This window comes from Brienomyrus brachyistius, chromosome 22, assembly GCF_023856365.1.
Source record: "Brienomyrus brachyistius isolate T26 chromosome 22, BBRACH_0.4, whole genome shotgun sequence".
NCBI classification, from domain to species: domain Eukaryota; kingdom Metazoa; phylum Chordata; class Actinopteri; order Osteoglossiformes; family Mormyridae; genus Brienomyrus; species Brienomyrus brachyistius.
The window spans coordinates 1966966-1984687 of record NC_064554.1 but is presented as its reverse complement, the minus strand read 5'-3'; positions in this window follow the sequence as shown (position 1 = coordinate 1984687).

Genomic DNA, 17722 nt, shown 5'->3' with positions numbered 1-17722 from the left:
AGGGTCAGTACAGAGATGCATCTAATAAGAAGCGGTGTAAGGCTGAATTAGCTCCGAGACGGACTGGGGACCTATGCCATGTATCACCTTAGAAAGAAATAAGAAATCTTTAAACTGTATTCTCAGAAATTCTCAAAACTTAACAGTTAGCCAATGCAATGCAGCCAACACAGGGGAAATTTGGTGTCTATTTTTTGTTGAGAGCCTGGTAGCACCGTTTTGAACAAGGTGTAGTCAGAATAAAGATGCTTCTGGTAAACCTGGGTACAGAGAATGGCAGTAACCCAATCAGGATAAAAGCAGGAGTAACTCTCCAGGTCTTTGGCTGAAAGGTGTGGTTTAAGCCAGGCTATTGAACTCAGCTGACAGAAACACCCCTTCACAACAGCATTTATTTGTTTATCAAACTCAGTGATGAATCAAAGATGACACCAAGATTTTTAGTATGTGACTGGAAGTTTTCTGAATGAGGCCCTAATTGTTCTCTGAGATCATGAACAGTGACCAAAACTCATTACCTCTGTCTTGTTTTCATTAATCTGGACGAAAGTCATTGCTGTCCTGTTCTTAATATCCTCCAGACAGTTAGAAAGGGCCACCAGAGAGCAGCAGTCACCAGGTTTTAATGGCAGATAGAGCTGCGTATCACCAGCATAGCAATGATATTTTACATAATAACGTTCACAAATAGAGCCCAAAGGAAGCATGTATAGAGGGAATATGAGAGGGCCTGTATCACAGGACTGGATATGTTTACAAGTAAGGCCATAGTACTGAAGGGGTGTGGCCATCCCACACAGTGACAAGCCCATTCATTCACCTCATCTAGGCCTTTTACTAGGGATTTAAGGTCCTGGTTTTCCTCTCAGACCCTAGAACACACTGCCAGGCTCAGATTCCCGATCCCACATCCTGCTGAAGCCCTTCCCAAGATCAGACACTAGTTTTGTTTTCCTTGTTCTTATAGTAAAATGATGGTCTTTGACTTTTATACATCATCACTGTTCTGTTAATTACACATGACGTAATATAAGTATTATACAAGCCAAGCATCATCACTTAGAGATGTCATGATGTGGAAAATCCTTGTTCAGCTAATTATTTTTCCCACAGGTGCTGACAGTGTGTCCACAGTGAAATGGGTCTGTGTACAGAAAGGATGATCTGTAACAATCCCATGTTCCTATGGTGACAGATATAAAACTCATGTGAAATACTGGTGCAGAGGGTATAATGTGAGGTCATGTACTCCCATAGTACACACTGACTCTCCACAGGAGGGTAAAGTGTGAGTCAGAGATGATCCTGACCAGCGAGTCTTCACTGTGACCATCAACAATCTGACAGCTGAGGACTCCGATCGGTACTGGTGTGGTGTGAAGATCAGTGGAGCCTCTCTGATCAGGTTAATCTGTCAGTCACTGATGGTAAGATGTCTGTACTGCAAACTGTAGCCAATGAGATGCACAGTATGTAACATGTCACTGAGTCAAAAAGGAAGGACCTTAACACAAACACTGATGGAAAAATGTTTTAATATTTTAAAAATCTGCATTTTAATTTAATTCAATATGATAAACGAGACTTGGAAGAAGTAACAGTGTCAGCTAAATCGGGCGACTTCATGAGGTTAAATATGATAAGCAATATGTTAAAAAATGTCAGTTTATTGGCCAAACATTTACATACAGTATGTATGTTGTAATGGGCTGACATTCATAAAACATTTCATTGCTGTGCAAGTCTTTGAGTGTTTTACCTGTGTGTTGAAGTCCTCCAGGGCTGTCAGTGGACAAACAGGAGGTGACGGGTGTGGATGGAGACAGTGTTACTATGGAAACAACAAAAGACAAAGGATGTGGTGTAAGATTGGGGGCTCCTGTGCATCAGAGAGATCAGTGAGTTTGCATGGGAGGCCTGTCCTGATCAGGGATGACACAGAAAATAAAACCTTCATTGTGACAATGAGTGGGCTGGAGAGGAAGGACACTGGCTGGTATTGGTGTGCTGCTGGAATCCTGCAGATTCCAGTTCATATTACTGTTAAACATAAGTAATTGATTTAAATCTGCCTGTGAATTATTTATGCTTGAATATAGATACATACTAATCAACCCAGCAGTTTCACTCACGAAGGGGTTTGTGCTTCTTTGTGGGGATAATCCCCTATTTATCAGCTGTTGTGAAACAGAGTTATTTATTGGGATTATTGTTTCAATGATAGTGGCACGGTGGTCCAGTAGGCGGCGCTGTTGCTTCACGCCTCCAAGTTTAGGGGTTTGAATCTGGCTTCTGCTCTGTCTGTGTGGAGTTTGCATGTTCTCCACATGCTGTGTGGGTTTCCTCCAACAATCCAAAAACGCACAGTCAGGCTAATTGGTGTCTTTAATATTGAATGTGTGTCTTCTAGTTTATGATCAGTCTGTAATATGACAAAAATCACAGCGTTTTCCACAGACATACAGCCAGTCACTTGTCATGTATACAAATCCAGACAAATCCATGTAGCTTGCAATATAATTCAGGCATTTTTTCATCTTTGTGAGGATGAATTGTTACTAATGGTGTGCAGACTGACTAACATGTCTGTAGGTGGTTTTTCATTGCAGCGTAGACCAGTGTTACAGTTGTACTCTGTAATATCTGTTCCAGTGCTCTATCCATCCATTGTCTGAAACTGCTTGTCTAACTCAGGGTCCCTATGGGCGCAAGGCAGGGAACGTCCCATGACAGGGTGCCAACCCATTGCAGGACACGCTCACACTCCATTCCCTCGCACAAGCACACCTACCGGCAATTTGACAACTCCAATTAGCCTCAGCATGTTTTTGGACTGTGGGGGGAAATCAGAGTCCCTGGAGGGAACCCCACAATGACACAGGGGGAGCATGCAAACTCCATACACACGGAACTCCAGCGAAGACTTGAGTACACGTGCCAGAGGAGTGAGGCGACAGTGCAAACCCTGCTTTTTATTAACTATCCTTTCTCCTGTTTCTCTGCACATGATGAAGAAGGAGGGGATAATGAAAAACGGAGGTAAGCATTCAGCAGCATTTACAGTAGTGTGGGGGTCCAGCTAGCAGCATTTACCTGATCACACAGTAATGGGAAACTGTCATTTTAATTTTAAGGGAAAAAAATATTTTTTATTTCATTTTCTTAATAATAAACTTGAGATCCCATCCCATCCAGAGTGAGCCCTTGCCTTGTGCCCTGTGCTGCTGGGGAATGACTGCAGGCCTGTTTTTACAAAATAGTGTAACATGTTGTGTGATAATCTCTAGCTATTTTCATGCTCTTTGTTAATGTCTCCTGTTCCTCACATGTGTTCTGTGTAATAGTACAGATGTGGCTGTACCGTGTTTCTATAAAGCATGTAAGACTTTACTGTTCACATCCACCCTCTTATTCAGCTCTTTGGTCCAGCTGGCTCTGTATGTAGGACTGAGCTGATCGGTGCTGCTGTCGATTATCAAGGTGGTTTTACTTCAGTCAGAACAGATTCACTGTTTTGTTCTTCAGGTTTAAATGTGATATGTGTGACTGACAGACACACTGGTGTATTATATGTCTCACAGGTGGGAGCAGGTTCTGGATGCTGTACTGAAAGCTGGGACTGGTGTGTTTTACCTGATTTGCACCATCATCACCATTCAGCTGCACTGGACCTCCTGTAGAAAGCGGGAACCAATCAGAGAGAAGCAGAGGGTCTCCCTGGATCAGAGGAAGCTGGCAGAGGAGATGACCTTCGTGGAGCAGAATGAGTCAGACGAGCTGTAAAATAAACGGTTATGCTAACTGCAGTGAGGCCTCTCTCACTCGGCCCTGCTCAGTCTGTACAGTCATAGCATGAGAGTCAGTTAAACACAGAGGGGTTGATTATCTGCTGGCAACCTGTACAACCACGGATTGGCCACTTATTCACAAGTGCTTTGCTGCCACCTGCTGGTTAATGTTTAATAATCGTTATCTTGTGAAGGTAAGACTGGTTTTTATTAAATTGTCTCTTGATTTTGAAAAAATATGGTACTATGCAAAAGTCTTGGGCCATCAAAGAAAACGTTTAATGCTATTTAATTGGGTTGTGTATATTTGCTCAGAACAAAAACACAATTATCATAAAAATATATGCAAATTAAAAGTGACACAATAAAAACTAACAAGAATTTCTTCTTTTCTCCATAAAGTTACTGATGCCTTGTTGGATCGCTACATGAACCACGCTTTGGATCCTAAACCTCTCCTCAGGGGCACCCCAGCCATTCCATGTATTTGTTAAATTCCGCCACCAGCTCACTTAATTAATTAATTTAATTAAACAAATGTTAATGATGCATTGATTAGCCATAGGAGTTGTGTTCACTGAAGGCAGCAGAGCATCATATGTTACTGCTAACGTTTCGTGTTGTGTTCAGGTTGTTAAATAACATATACTGTCATTCTGATTTCTTTAGATAAACATTGACTTCATTCATATTGTTATTGATTTATCGACAGACCATCATACGTTTTAGACGTTATAATAATAACACTCTATTGATCACCAAAGAGAAATTCTCTCCTTGCCTGCCCCCTCTTACTGTCCATGATACACAAGCACATATGTAGAAAAACGTCAGCTTGGAAGCCAAGGCTGGACTTAACCTACTCCTTAGGGCTTAACTGGAAACTGCCCCATGGCCGAGTGGTCTCATTCGCCCGACTCAACGTAAACAGCCTTCCGAAGTAAGGTGTATTCTGTTCTCCGAAGTAAGGCGTGGGTTCGAATCCAACTTCCGACAAAAGTTCTTCAATCACTACAGCAGCAACTGGTTAGCTCTAATTGCTTTCTTTTATTTTTGTGTTTCAGGCAAAACTACATAACACTTAAAGACACTTCCGGCATGTAAATGGAGAACGAAATTATAGTTATACCGAATCTCCTACACACAATACCAAGGTTACCAACTTTGCTCAGCTGACCGGAGTCAGACGTTCAATTCGCCACAAGTCTGCACACCCAGACACACGGATATAAAACCTATGTAACAGTTGTGTTACCTTTTAAATAGTCTGTAGGTTTTGCAAACTACTCCAACGCCTTTGGTGTCGCTGATTTTACGTTTATACTAGTGTAAAATAGACTTGCCGTAAGATTTCTTTGCGCCAGCCTGAGAGTCTGAAAACACGTCACACCAGATGCATGAGAGATGGAAACCTGGAATATTCAGTCGAATTAGATCAAATATGATGCTAAGTTAGTACTAAGTTAAAATATGTTCCGGACTTGTAACATGCACCCATGATTTGGAACAGTGGCCAGGCTGTCTCTGGCCACGCCCCCTACAGTCAGTCCGGACCCTGCCTTTTCCTGAATTCTGATTTCTTTAGATAAACATTGACTTCATTGATATTGTTATTGATTTATCGACAGACCATCATACGTTTTAGACGTTATAATAACAACACTCTATTGATCCCCAAAGAGAGAAATTCTCTCCTTGCCTGCCCCCTCTTACTGTCCATGATACACAAGCACATATGTAGAAAAACGTCAGCTTGGAAGCCAAGGCTGGACTTAACCTACTCCTTAGGCTTCACCTGGAAACTGCCCCATGGCCGAGCGGTCTCAAGCCTCCGACGCAGCGTGAATGGCCTTTCGAAGTAAGGTGTATTCTGTTCTCCGAAGTAAGGCGTGGGTTCGAATCCAATTTCCGACAAAAGTTCTTCAATCGCTACAGCAGAATTTGAGCAACTCATTGGCTTTAATTGCTTTGTTTTATTTTTGCGTTTCAGGCAAAACTACATAACACTTAAAGACACTACGGGCATGTAAATGGAGAACGAAATTATAGTTATACCGAATCTCCTACACACAATACCAAGGTTACCAACTTTGGTCAGCTGACCGGAGTGAGACGTTCAATTCCCGTAAGATTTCTTTGCGCCAGCCTGAGAGTCTGAAAACACGTCACACCAGATGCATGAGAGATGGAAACCTGGGATATTCAGTCGAATCAGATCAAATATGATGCTAAGTTAGTACTAAGTTAAAATATGTTCCGGACTTGTAACATGCACCCATGATTTGGAACAGTCAGCAGGCTGTCTCTGGCCACGCCCCCTACACTCGGTCCGGCCCCTGGCTTTTCCTGAATTCTGATTTCTTTAAACATTGACTTCATTGATATTGTTATTGATTTATCGACAGACCATCATACGTTTTAGACGTTATAATAACAACACTCTATTGATCCCCAAAGAGAGAAATCCTCTCCTTGCCTGCCCCCTCTTACTGTCCATGATACACAAGCACATATGTAGAAAAACGTCAGCTTGGAAGCCAAGGCTGGACTTAACCTACTCCTTAGGGTTCAACTGGAAACTGCCCCATGGCCGAGCGGTCTCAACCCTCCTGCGCAGCGAAAATGGCCTTTCAAAGTAAGGGGTATTCTGTTCTCCCAAGTAAGGCGTGGGTTCGAATCCAACTTCCGACAAAAGTTCTTCAATCGCTACAGCACAATTTGAGCCACTGATCGGCTTTAATTGCTTTGTTTTATTTTTGCGTTTCAGGCAAAACTACATAACACTTAAAGACACTACGGGCATGTAAATGGAGAACGAAATTATAGTTATACCGAATCTCCTACACACAATACCAAGGTTACCAACTTTGGTCAGCTGACCGGAGTGAGACGTTCAATTCCCGTAAGATTTCTTTGCGCCAGCCTGAGAGTCTGAAAACACGTCACACCAGATGCATGAGAGATGGAAACCTGGGATATTCAGTCGAATCAGATCAAATATGATGCTAAGTTAGTACTAAGTTAAAATATGTTCCGGACTTGTAACATGCACCCATGATTTGGAACAGTCAGCAGGCTGTCTCTGGCCACGCCCCCTACACTCGGTCCGGCCCCTGGCTTTTCCTGAATTCTGATTTCTTTAAACATTGACTTCATTGATATTGTTATTGATTTATCGACAGACCATCATACGTTTTAGACGTTATAATAACAACACTCTATTGATCCCCAAAGAGAGAAATTCTCTCCTTGCCTGCCCCCTCTTACTGTCCATGATACACAAGCACATATGTAGAAAAACGTCAGCTTGGAAGCCAAGGCTGGACTTAACCTACTCCTTAGGGCTTAACTGGAAACTGCCCCATGGCCGAGTGGTCTCATTCGCCCGACTCAACGTAAACAGCCTTCCGAAGTAAGGTGTATTCTGTTCTCCGAAGTAAGGCGTGGGTTCGAATCCAACTTCCGACAAAAGTTCTTCAATCACTACAGCAGCAACTGGTTAGCTCTAATTGCTTTCTTTTATTTTTGCGTTTCAGGCAAGACTACATAACACTTAAAGACACTTCCGGCATGTAAATGGAGAACGAAATTATAGTTATACCGAATCTCCTACACACAATACCAAGGTTACCAACTTTGCTCAGCTGACCGGAGTCAGACGTTCAATTCGCCACAAGTCTGCACACCCAGACACACGGATATAAAACCTATGTAACAGTTGTGTTACCTTTTAAATAGTCTGTAGGTTTTGCAAACTACTCCAACGCCTTTGGTGTCGCTGATTTTACGTTTATACTAGTGTAAAATAGACTTGCCGTAAGATTTCTTTGCGCCAGCCTGAGAGTCTGAAAACACGTCACACCAGATGCATGAGAGATGGAAACCTGGAATAGTCAGTCGAATTAGATCAAATATGATGCTAAGTTAGTACTAAGTTAAAATATGTTCCGGACTTGTAACATGCACCCATGATTTGGAACAGTGGCCAGGCTGTCTCTGGCCACGCCCCCTACAGTCAGTCCGGACCCTGCCTTTTCCAGCGTCGAGTCGGGAAACTTCGACGCGTTTCGTACCGCTGGCACGAGTTCGGCTGCTTCGTTTCAAAATGTTTAATGTAGAACAGCGCTATGAAAGCAAATGTTAAAAGACATTATGTCAGGACTTTCACTGAAGGCAGCAGAGCATCATATGTTACTGCTAACGTTCCGTGTTGTGTTCAGGTTGTTAAATAACATATACTGTCATTCTGATTTCTTTAGATAAACATTGACTTCATTCATATTGTTATTGATTTATCGACAGACCATCATACGTTTTAGACGTTATAATAATAACACTCTATTGATCAGCAAAGAGAAATTCTCTCCTTGCCTGCCCCCTCTTACTGTCCATGATACACAAGCACATATGTAGAAAAACGTCAGCTTGGAAGCCAAGGCTGGACTTAACCTACTCCTTAGGGCTTAACTGGAAACTGCCCCATGGCCGAGTGGTCTCATTCGCCCGACTCAACGTAAACAGCCTTCCGAAGTAAGGTGTATTCTGTTCTCCGAAGTAAGGCGTGGGTTCGAATCCAACTTCCGACAAAAGTTCTTCAATCACTACAGCAGCAACTGGTTAGTTCTAATTGCTTTCTTTTTTTTTGCGTTTCAGGCAAAACTACATAACACTTAAAGACACTTCCGGCATGTAAATGGAGAACGAAATTATAGTTATACCGAATCTCCTACACACAATACCAAGGTTACCAACTTTGCTCAGCTGACCGGAGTCAGACGTTCAATTCGCCACAAGTCTGCACACCCAGACACACGGATATAAAACCTATGTAACAGTTGTGTTACCTTTTAAATAGTCTGTAGGTTTTGCAAACTACTCCAACGCCTTTGGTGTCGCTGATTTTACGTTTATACTAGTGTAGAATAGACTTGCCGTAAGATTTCTTTGCGCCAGCCTGAGAGTCTGAAAACACGTCACACCAGATGCATGAGAGATGGAAACCTGGGATATTCAGTCGAATCAGATCAAATATGATGCTAAGTTAGTACTAAGTTAAAATATGTTCCGGACTTGTAACATGCACCCATGATTTGGAACAGTCAGCAGGCTGTCTCTGGCCACGCCCCCTACACTCGGTCCGGCCCCCGGCTTTTCCTGAATTCTGATTTCTTTAGATAAACATTGACTTCATTGATATTGTTATTGATTTATCGACAGACCATCATACGTTTTAGACGTTATAATAACAACACTCTATTGATCCCCAAAGAGAGAAATTCTCTCCTTGCCTGCCCCCTCTTACTGTCCATGATACACAAGCACATATGTAGAAAAACGTCAGCTTGGAAGCCAAGGCTGGACTTAACCTACTCCTTAGGCTTCACCTGGAAACTGCCCCATGGCCGAGCGGTCTCAAGCCTCCAACGCAGCGTGAATGGCCTGTCGAAGTAAGGTGTATTCTGTTCTCCGAAGTAAGGCGTGGGTTCGAATCCAACTTCCGACAAAAGTTCTTCAATCGCTACAGCAGAATTTGAGCAACTCATTGGCTTTAATTGCTTTGTTTTATTTTTGCGTTTCAGGCAAAACTACATAACACTTAAAGACACTACGGGCATGTAAATGGAGAACGAAATTATAGTTATACCGAATCTCCTACACACAATACCAAGGTTACCAACTTTGGTCAGCTGACCGGAGTGAGACGTTCAATTCCCGTAAGATTTCTTTGCGCCAGCCTGAGAGTCTGAAAACACGTCACACCAGATGCATGAGAGATGGAAACCTGGGATATTCAGTCGAATCAGATCAAATATGATGCTAAGTTAGTACTAAGTTAAAATATGTTCCGGACTTGTAACATGCACCCATGATTTGGAACAGTCAGCAGGCTGTCTCTGGCCACGCCCCCTACACTCGGTCCGGCCCCTGGCTTTTCCTGAATTCTGATTTCTTTAAACATTGACTTCATTGATATTGTTATTGATTTATCGACAGACCATCATACGTTTTAGACGTTATAATAACAACACTCTATTGATCCCCAAAGAGAGAAATCCTCTCCTTGCCTGCCCCCTCTTACTGTCCATGATACACAAGCACATATGTAGAAAAACGTCAGCTTGGAAGCCAAGGCTGGACTTAACCTACTCCTTAGGGTTCAATTGGAAACTGCCCCATGGCCGAGCGGTCTCAACCCTCCTGCGCAGCGAAAATGGCCTTTCAAAGTAAGGGGTATTCTGTTCTCCCAAGTAAGGCGTGGGTTCGAATCTAACTTCCGACAAAAGTTCTTCAATCCCTACAGCACAATTTGAGCCACTGATCGGCTTTAATTGCTTTGTTTTATTTTTGCGTTTCAGGCAAAACTACATAACACTTAAAGACACTACGGGCATGTAAATGGAGAACGAAATTATAGTTATACCGAATCTCCTACACACAATACCAAGGTTACCAACTTTGGTCAGCTGACCGGAGTGAGACGTTCAATTCCCGTAAGATTTCTTTGCGCCAGCCTGAGAGTCTGAAAACACGTCACACCAGATGCATGAGAGATGGAAACCTGGGATATTCAGTCGAATCAGATCAAATATGATGCTAAGTTAGTACTAAGTTAAAATATGTTCCGGACTTGTAACATGCACCCATGACTTGGAACAGTGGCCAGGCTGTCTCTGGCCACGCCCCTTACAGTCAGTCCGGACCCTGCCTTTTCCAGCGTCGAGTCGGGAAACTTCGACGCGTTTCGTACCGCTGGCACGAGTTCGGCTGCTTCGTTTCAAAATGTTTAATGTAGAACAGCGCTATGAAAGCAAATGTTAAAAGACATTATGTCAGGACTTTCACTGAAGGCAGCAGAGCATCATATGTTACTGCTAACGTTCCGTGTTGTGTTCAGGTTGTTAAATAACATATACTGTCATTCTGATTTCTTTAGATAAACATTGACTTCATTCATATTGTTATTGATTTATCGACAGACCATCATACGTTTTAGACGTTATAATAATAACACTCTATTGATCAGCAAAGAGAAATTCTCTCCTTGCCTGCCCCCTCTTACTGTCCATGATACACAAGCACATATGTAGAAAAACGTCAGCTTGGAAGCCAAGGCTGGACTTAACCTACTCCTTAGGGCTTAACTGGAAACTGCCCCATGGCCGAGTGGTCTCATTCGCCCGACTCAACGTAAACAGCCTTCCGAAGTAAGGTGTATTCTGTTCTCCGAAGTAAGGCGTGGGTTCGAATCCAACTTCCGACAAAAGTTCTTCAATCACTACAGCAGCAACTGGTTAGTTCTAATTGCTTTCTTTTTTTTTGCGTTTCAGGCAAAACTACATAACACTTAAAGACACTTCCGGCATGTAAATGGAGAACGAAATTATAGTTATACCGAATCTCCTACACACAATACCAAGGTTACCAACTTTGCTCAGCTGACCGGAGTCAGACGTTCAATTCGCCACAAGTCTGCACACCCAGACACACGGATATAAAACCTATGTAACAGTTGTGTTACCTTTTAAATAGTCTGTAGGTTTTGCAAACTACTCCAACGCCTTTGGTGTCGCTGATTTTACGTTTATACTAGTGTAGAATAGACTTGCCGTAAGATTTCTTTGCGCCAGCCTGAGAGTCTGAAAACACGTCACACCAGATGCATGAGAGATGGAAACCTGGGATATTCAGTCGAATCAGATCAAATATGATGCTAAGTTAGTACTAAGTTAAAATATGTTCCGGACTTGTAACATGCACCCATGATTTGGAACAGTCAGCAGGCTGTCTCTGGCCACGCCCCCTACACTCGGTCCGGCCCCCGGCTTTTCCTGAATTCTGATTTCTTTAGATAAACATTGACTTCATTGATATTGTTATTGATTTATCGACAGACCATCATACGTTTTAGACGTTATAATAACAACACTCTATTGATCCCCAAAGAGAGAAATTCTCTCCTTGCCTGCCCCCTCTTACTGTCCATGATACACAAGCACATATGTAGAAAAACGTCAGCTTGGAAGCCAAGGCTGGACTTAACCTACTCCTTAGGCTTCACCTGGAAACTGCCCCATGGCCGAGCGGTCTCAACCCTCCAACGCAGCGTGAATGGCCTTTCGAAGTAAGGTGTATTCTGTTCTCCCAAGTAAGGCGTGGGTTCGAATCCAACTTCCGACAAAAGTTCTTCAATCCCTACAGCACAATTTGAGCCACTGATCGGCTTTAATTGCTTTGTTTTATTTTTGCGTTTCAGGCAAAACTACATAACACTTAAAGACACTACGGGCATGTAAATGGAGAACGAAATTATAGTTATACCGAATCTCCTACACACAATACCAAGGTTACCAACTTTGGTCAGCTGACCGGAGTGAGACGTTCAATTCCCGTAAGATTTCTTTGCGCCAGCCTGAGAGTCTGAAAATACGTCACACCAGATGCATGAGAGATGGAAACCTGGGATATTCAGTCGAATCAGATCAAATATGATGCTAAGTTAGTACTAAGTTAAAATATGTTCCGGACTTGTAACATGCACCCATGATTTGGAACAGTCAGCAGGCTGTCTCTGGCCACGCCCCCTACACTCGGTCCGGCCCCCGGCTTTTCCTGAATTCTGATTTCTTTAGATAAACATTGACTTCATTGATATTGTTATTGATTTATCGACAGACCATCATACGTTTTAGACGTTATAATAACAACACTCTATTGATCCCCAAAGAGAGAAATTCTCTCCTTGCCTGCCCCCTCTTACTGTCCATGATACACAAGCACATATGTAGAAAAACGTCAGCTTGGAAGCCAAGGATGGACTTAACCTACTCCTTAGGGTTCAACTGGAAACTGCCCCATGGCCGAGCGGTCTCAACCCTCCTGCGCAGTGAAAATGGCCTTTCAAAGTAAGGGGTATTCTGTTCTCCCAAGTAAGGCGTGGGTTCGAATCCAACTTCCGACAAAAGTTCTTCAATCGCTACAGCAGAATTTGAGCAACTCATTGGCTTTAATTGCTTTGTTTTATTTTTGCGTTTCAGGCAAAACTACATAACACTTAAAGACACTACGGGCATGTAAATGGAGAACGAAATTATAGTTATACCGAATCTCCTACACACAATACCAAGGTTACCAACTTTGGTCAGCTGACCGGAGTGAGACGTTCAATTCCCGTAAGATTTCTTTGCGCCAGCCTGAGAGTCTGAAAACACGTCACACCAGATGCATGAGAGATGGAAACCTGGGATATTCAGTCGAATCAGATCAAATATGATGCTAAGTTAGTACTAAGTTAAAATATGTTCCGGACTTGTAACATGCACCCATGATTTGGAACAGTCAGCAGGCTGTCTCTGGCCACGCCCCCTACACTCGGTCCGGCCCCCGGCTTTTCCTGAATTCTGATTTCTTTAAACATTGACTTCATTGATATTGTTATTGATTTATCGACAGACCATCATACGTTTTAGACGTTATAATAACAACACTCTATTGATCCCCAAAGAGAGAAATTCTCTCCTTGCCTGCCCCCTCTTACTGTCCATGATACACAAGCACATATGTAGAAAAACGTCAGCTTGGAAGCCAAGGATGGACTTAACCTACTCCTTAGGGTTCAACTGGAAACTGCCCCATGGCCGAGCGGTCTCAACCCTCCTGCGCAGTGAAAATGGCCTTTCAAAGTAAGGGGTATTCTGTTCTCCCAAGTAAGGCGTGGGTTCGAATCCAACTTCCGACAAAAGTTCTTCAATCGCTACAGCAGAATTTGAGCAACTCATTGGCTTTAATTGCTTTGTTTTATTTTTGCGTTTCAGGCAAAACTACATAACACTTAAAGACACTACGGGCATGTAAATGGAGAACGAAATTATAGTTATACCGAATCTCCTACACACAATACCAAGGTTACCAACTTTGGTCAGCTGACCGGAGTGAGACGTTCAATTCCCGTAAGATTTCTTTGCGCCAGCCTGAGAGTCTGAAAACACGTCACACCAGATGCATGAGAGATGGAAACCTGGGATATTCAGTCGAATCAGATCAAATATGATGCTAAGTTAGTACTAAGTTAAAATATGTTCCGGACTTGTAACATGCACCCATGATTTGGAACAGTCAGCAGGCTGTCTCTGGCCACGCCCCCTACACTCGGTCCGGCCCCCGGCTTTTCCTGAATTCTGATTTCTTTAAACATTGACTTCATTGATATTGTTATTGATTTATCGACAGACCATCATACGTTTTAGACGTTATAATAACAACACTCTATTGATCCCCAAAGAGAGAAATCCTCTCCTTGCCTGCCCCCTCTTACTGTCCATGATACACAAGCACATATGTAGAAAAACGTCAGCTTGGAAGCCAAGGATGGACTTAACCTACTCCTTAGGGTTCAACTGGAAACTGCCCCATGGCCGAGCGGTCTCAACCCTCCTGCGCAGCGAAAATGGCCTTTCAAAGTAAGGGGTATTCTGTTCTCCCAAGTAAGGCGTGGGTTCGAATCCAACTTCCGACAAAAGTTCTTCAATCGCTACAGCACAATTTGAGCCACTGATCGGCTTTAATTGCTTTGTTTTATTTTTGCGTTTCAGGCAAAACTACATAACACTTAAAGACACTACGGGCATGTAAATGGAGAACGAAATTATAGTTATACCGAATCTCCTACACACAATACCAAGGTTACCAACTTTGGTCAGCTGACCGGAGTGAGACGTTCAATTCCCGTAAGATTTCTTTGCGCCAGCCTGAGAGTCTGAAAACACGTCACACCAGATGCATGAGAGATGGAAACCTGGGATATTCAGTCGAATCAGATCAAATATGATGCTAAGTTAGTACTAAGTTAAAATATGTTCCGGACTTGTAACATGCACCCATGATTTGGAACAGTCAGCAGGCTGTCTCTGGCCACGCCCCCTACACTCGGTCCGGCCCCCGGCTTTTCCTGAATTCTGATTTCTTTAGATAAACATTGACTTCATTGATATTGTTATTGATTTATCGACAGACCATCATACGTTTTAGACGTTATAATAACAACACTCTATTGATCCCCAAAGAGAGAAATCCTCTCCTTGCCTGCCCCCTCTTACTGTCCATGATACACAAGCACATATGTAGAAAAACGTCAGCTTGGAAGCCAAGGATGGACTTAACCTACTCCTTAGGGTTCAGCTGGAAACTGCCCCATGGCCGAGCGGTCTCAACCCTCCTGCGCAGCGAAAATGGCCTTTCAAAGTAAGGGGTATTCTGTTCTCCCAAGTAAGGCGTGGGTTCGAATCCAACTTCCGACAAAAGTTCTTCAATCGCTACAGCACAATTTGAGCCACTGATCGGCTTTAATTGCTTTGTTTTATTTTTGCGTTTCAGGCAAAACTACATAACACTTAAAGACACTACGGGCATGTAAATGGAGAACGAAATTATAGTTATACCGAATCTCCTACAGACAATACCAAGGTTACCAACTTTGGTCAGCTGACCGGAGTGAGACGTTCAATTCCCGTAAGATTTCTTTGCGCCAGCCTGAGAGTCTGAAAACACGTCACACCAGATGCATGAGAGATGGAAACCTGGGATATTCAGTCGAATCAGATCAAATATGATGCTAAGTTAGTACTAAGTTAAAATATGTTCCGGACTTGTAACATGCACCCATGATTTGGAACAGTCAGCAGGCTGTCTCTGGCCACGCCCCCTACACTCGGTCCGGCCCCCGGCTTTTCCTGAATTCTGATTTCTTTAGATAAACATTGACTTCATTGATATTGTTATTGATTTATCGACAGACCATCATACGTTTTAGACGTTATAATAACAACACTCTATTGATCCCCAAAGAGAGAAATTCTCTCCTTGCCTGCCCCCTCTTACTGTCCATGATACACAAGCACATATGTAGAAAAACGTCAGCTTGGAAGCCAAGGCTGGACTTAACCTACTCCTTAGGGTTCAACTGGAAACTGCCCCATGGCCGAGCGGTCTCAACCCTCCTGCGCAGCGAAAATGGCCTTTCAAAGTAAGGGGTATTCTGTTCTCCCAAGTAAGGCGTGGGTTCGAATCCAACTTCCGACAAAAGTTCTTTAATCCCTACAGCACAATTTGAGCCACTGATCGGCTTTAATTGCTTTGTTTTATTTTTGCGTTTCAGGCAAAACTACATAACACTTAAAGACACTACGGGCATGTAAATGGAGAAAGAAATTATAGTTATACCGAATCTCCTACACACAATACCAAGGTTACCAACTTTGGTCAGCTGACCGGAGTGAGACGTTCAATTCCCGTAAGATTTCTTTGCGCCAGCCTGAGAGTCTGAAAATACGTCACACCAGATGCATGAGAGATGGAAACCTGGGATATTCAGTCGAATCAGATCAAATATGATGCTAAGTTAGTACTAAGTTAAAATATGTTCCGGACTTGTAACATGCACCCATGATTTGGAACAGTCAGCAGGCTGTCTCTGGCCACGCCCCCTACACTCGGTCCGGCCCCCGGCTTTTCCTGAATTCTGATTTCTTTAGATAAACATTGACTTCATTGATATTGTTATTGATTTATCGACAGACCATCATACGTTTTAGACGTTATAATAACAACACTCTATTGATCCCCAAAGAGAGAAATTCTCTCCTTGCCTGCCCCCTCTTACTGTCCATGATACACAAGCACATATGTAGAAAAACGTCAGCTTGGAAGCCAAGGCTGGACTTAACCTACTCCTTAGGCTTTTCCTGGAAACTGCCCCATGGCCGAGCGGTCTCAAGCCTCCGACGCAGCGTGAATGGCTTTTCGAAGTAAGGTGTATTCTGTTCTCCCAAGTAAGGCGTGGGTTCGAATCCAACTTCCGACAAAAGTTCTTCAATCGCTACAGCAGAATTTGAGCAACTCATTGGCTTTAATTGCTTTGTTTTATTTTTGCGTTTCAGGCAAAACTACATAACACTTAAAGACACTACGGGCATGTAAATGGAGAACGAAATTATAGTTATACCGAATCTCCTACACACAATACCAAGGTTACCAACTTTGGTCAGCTGACCGGAGTGAGACGTTCAATTCCCGTAAGATTTCTTTGCGCCAGCCTGAGAGTCTGAAAACACGTCACACCAGATGCATGAGAGATGGAAACCTGGGATATTCAGTCGAATCAGATCAAATATGATGCTAAGTTAGTACTAAGTTAAAATATGTTCCGGACTTGTAACATGCACCCATGATTTGGAACAGTCAGCAGGCTGTCTCTGGCCACGCCCCCTACACTCGGTCCGGCCCCCGGCTTTTCCTGAATTCTGATTTCTTTAAACATTGACTTCATTGATATTGTTATTGATTTATCGACAGACCATCATACGTTTTAGACGTTATAATAACAACACTCTATTGATCCCCAAAGAGAGAAATCCTCTCCTTGCCTGCCCCCTCTTACTGTCCATGATACACAAGCACATATGTAGAAAAACGTCAGCTTGGAAGCCAAGGATGGACTTAACCTACTCCTTAGGGTTCAACTGGAAACTGCCCCATGGCCGAGCGGTCTCAACCCTCCTGCGCAGCGAAAATGGCCTTTCAAAGTAAGGGGTATTCTGTTCTCCCAAGTAAGGCGTGGGTTCGAATCCAACTTCCGACAAAAGTTCTTCAATCGCTACAGCACAATTTGAGCCACTGATCGGCTTTAATTGCTTTGTTTTATTTTTGCGTTTCAGGCAAAACTACATAACACTTAAAGACACTACGGGCATGTAAATGGAGAACGAAATTATAGTTATACCGAATCTCCTACACACAATACCAAGGTTACCAACTTTGGTCAGCTGACCGGAGTGAGACGTTCAATTCCCGTAAGATTTCTTTGCGCCAGCCTGAGAGTCTGAAAACACGTCACACCAGATGCATGAGAGATGGAAACCTGGGATATTCAGTCGAATCAG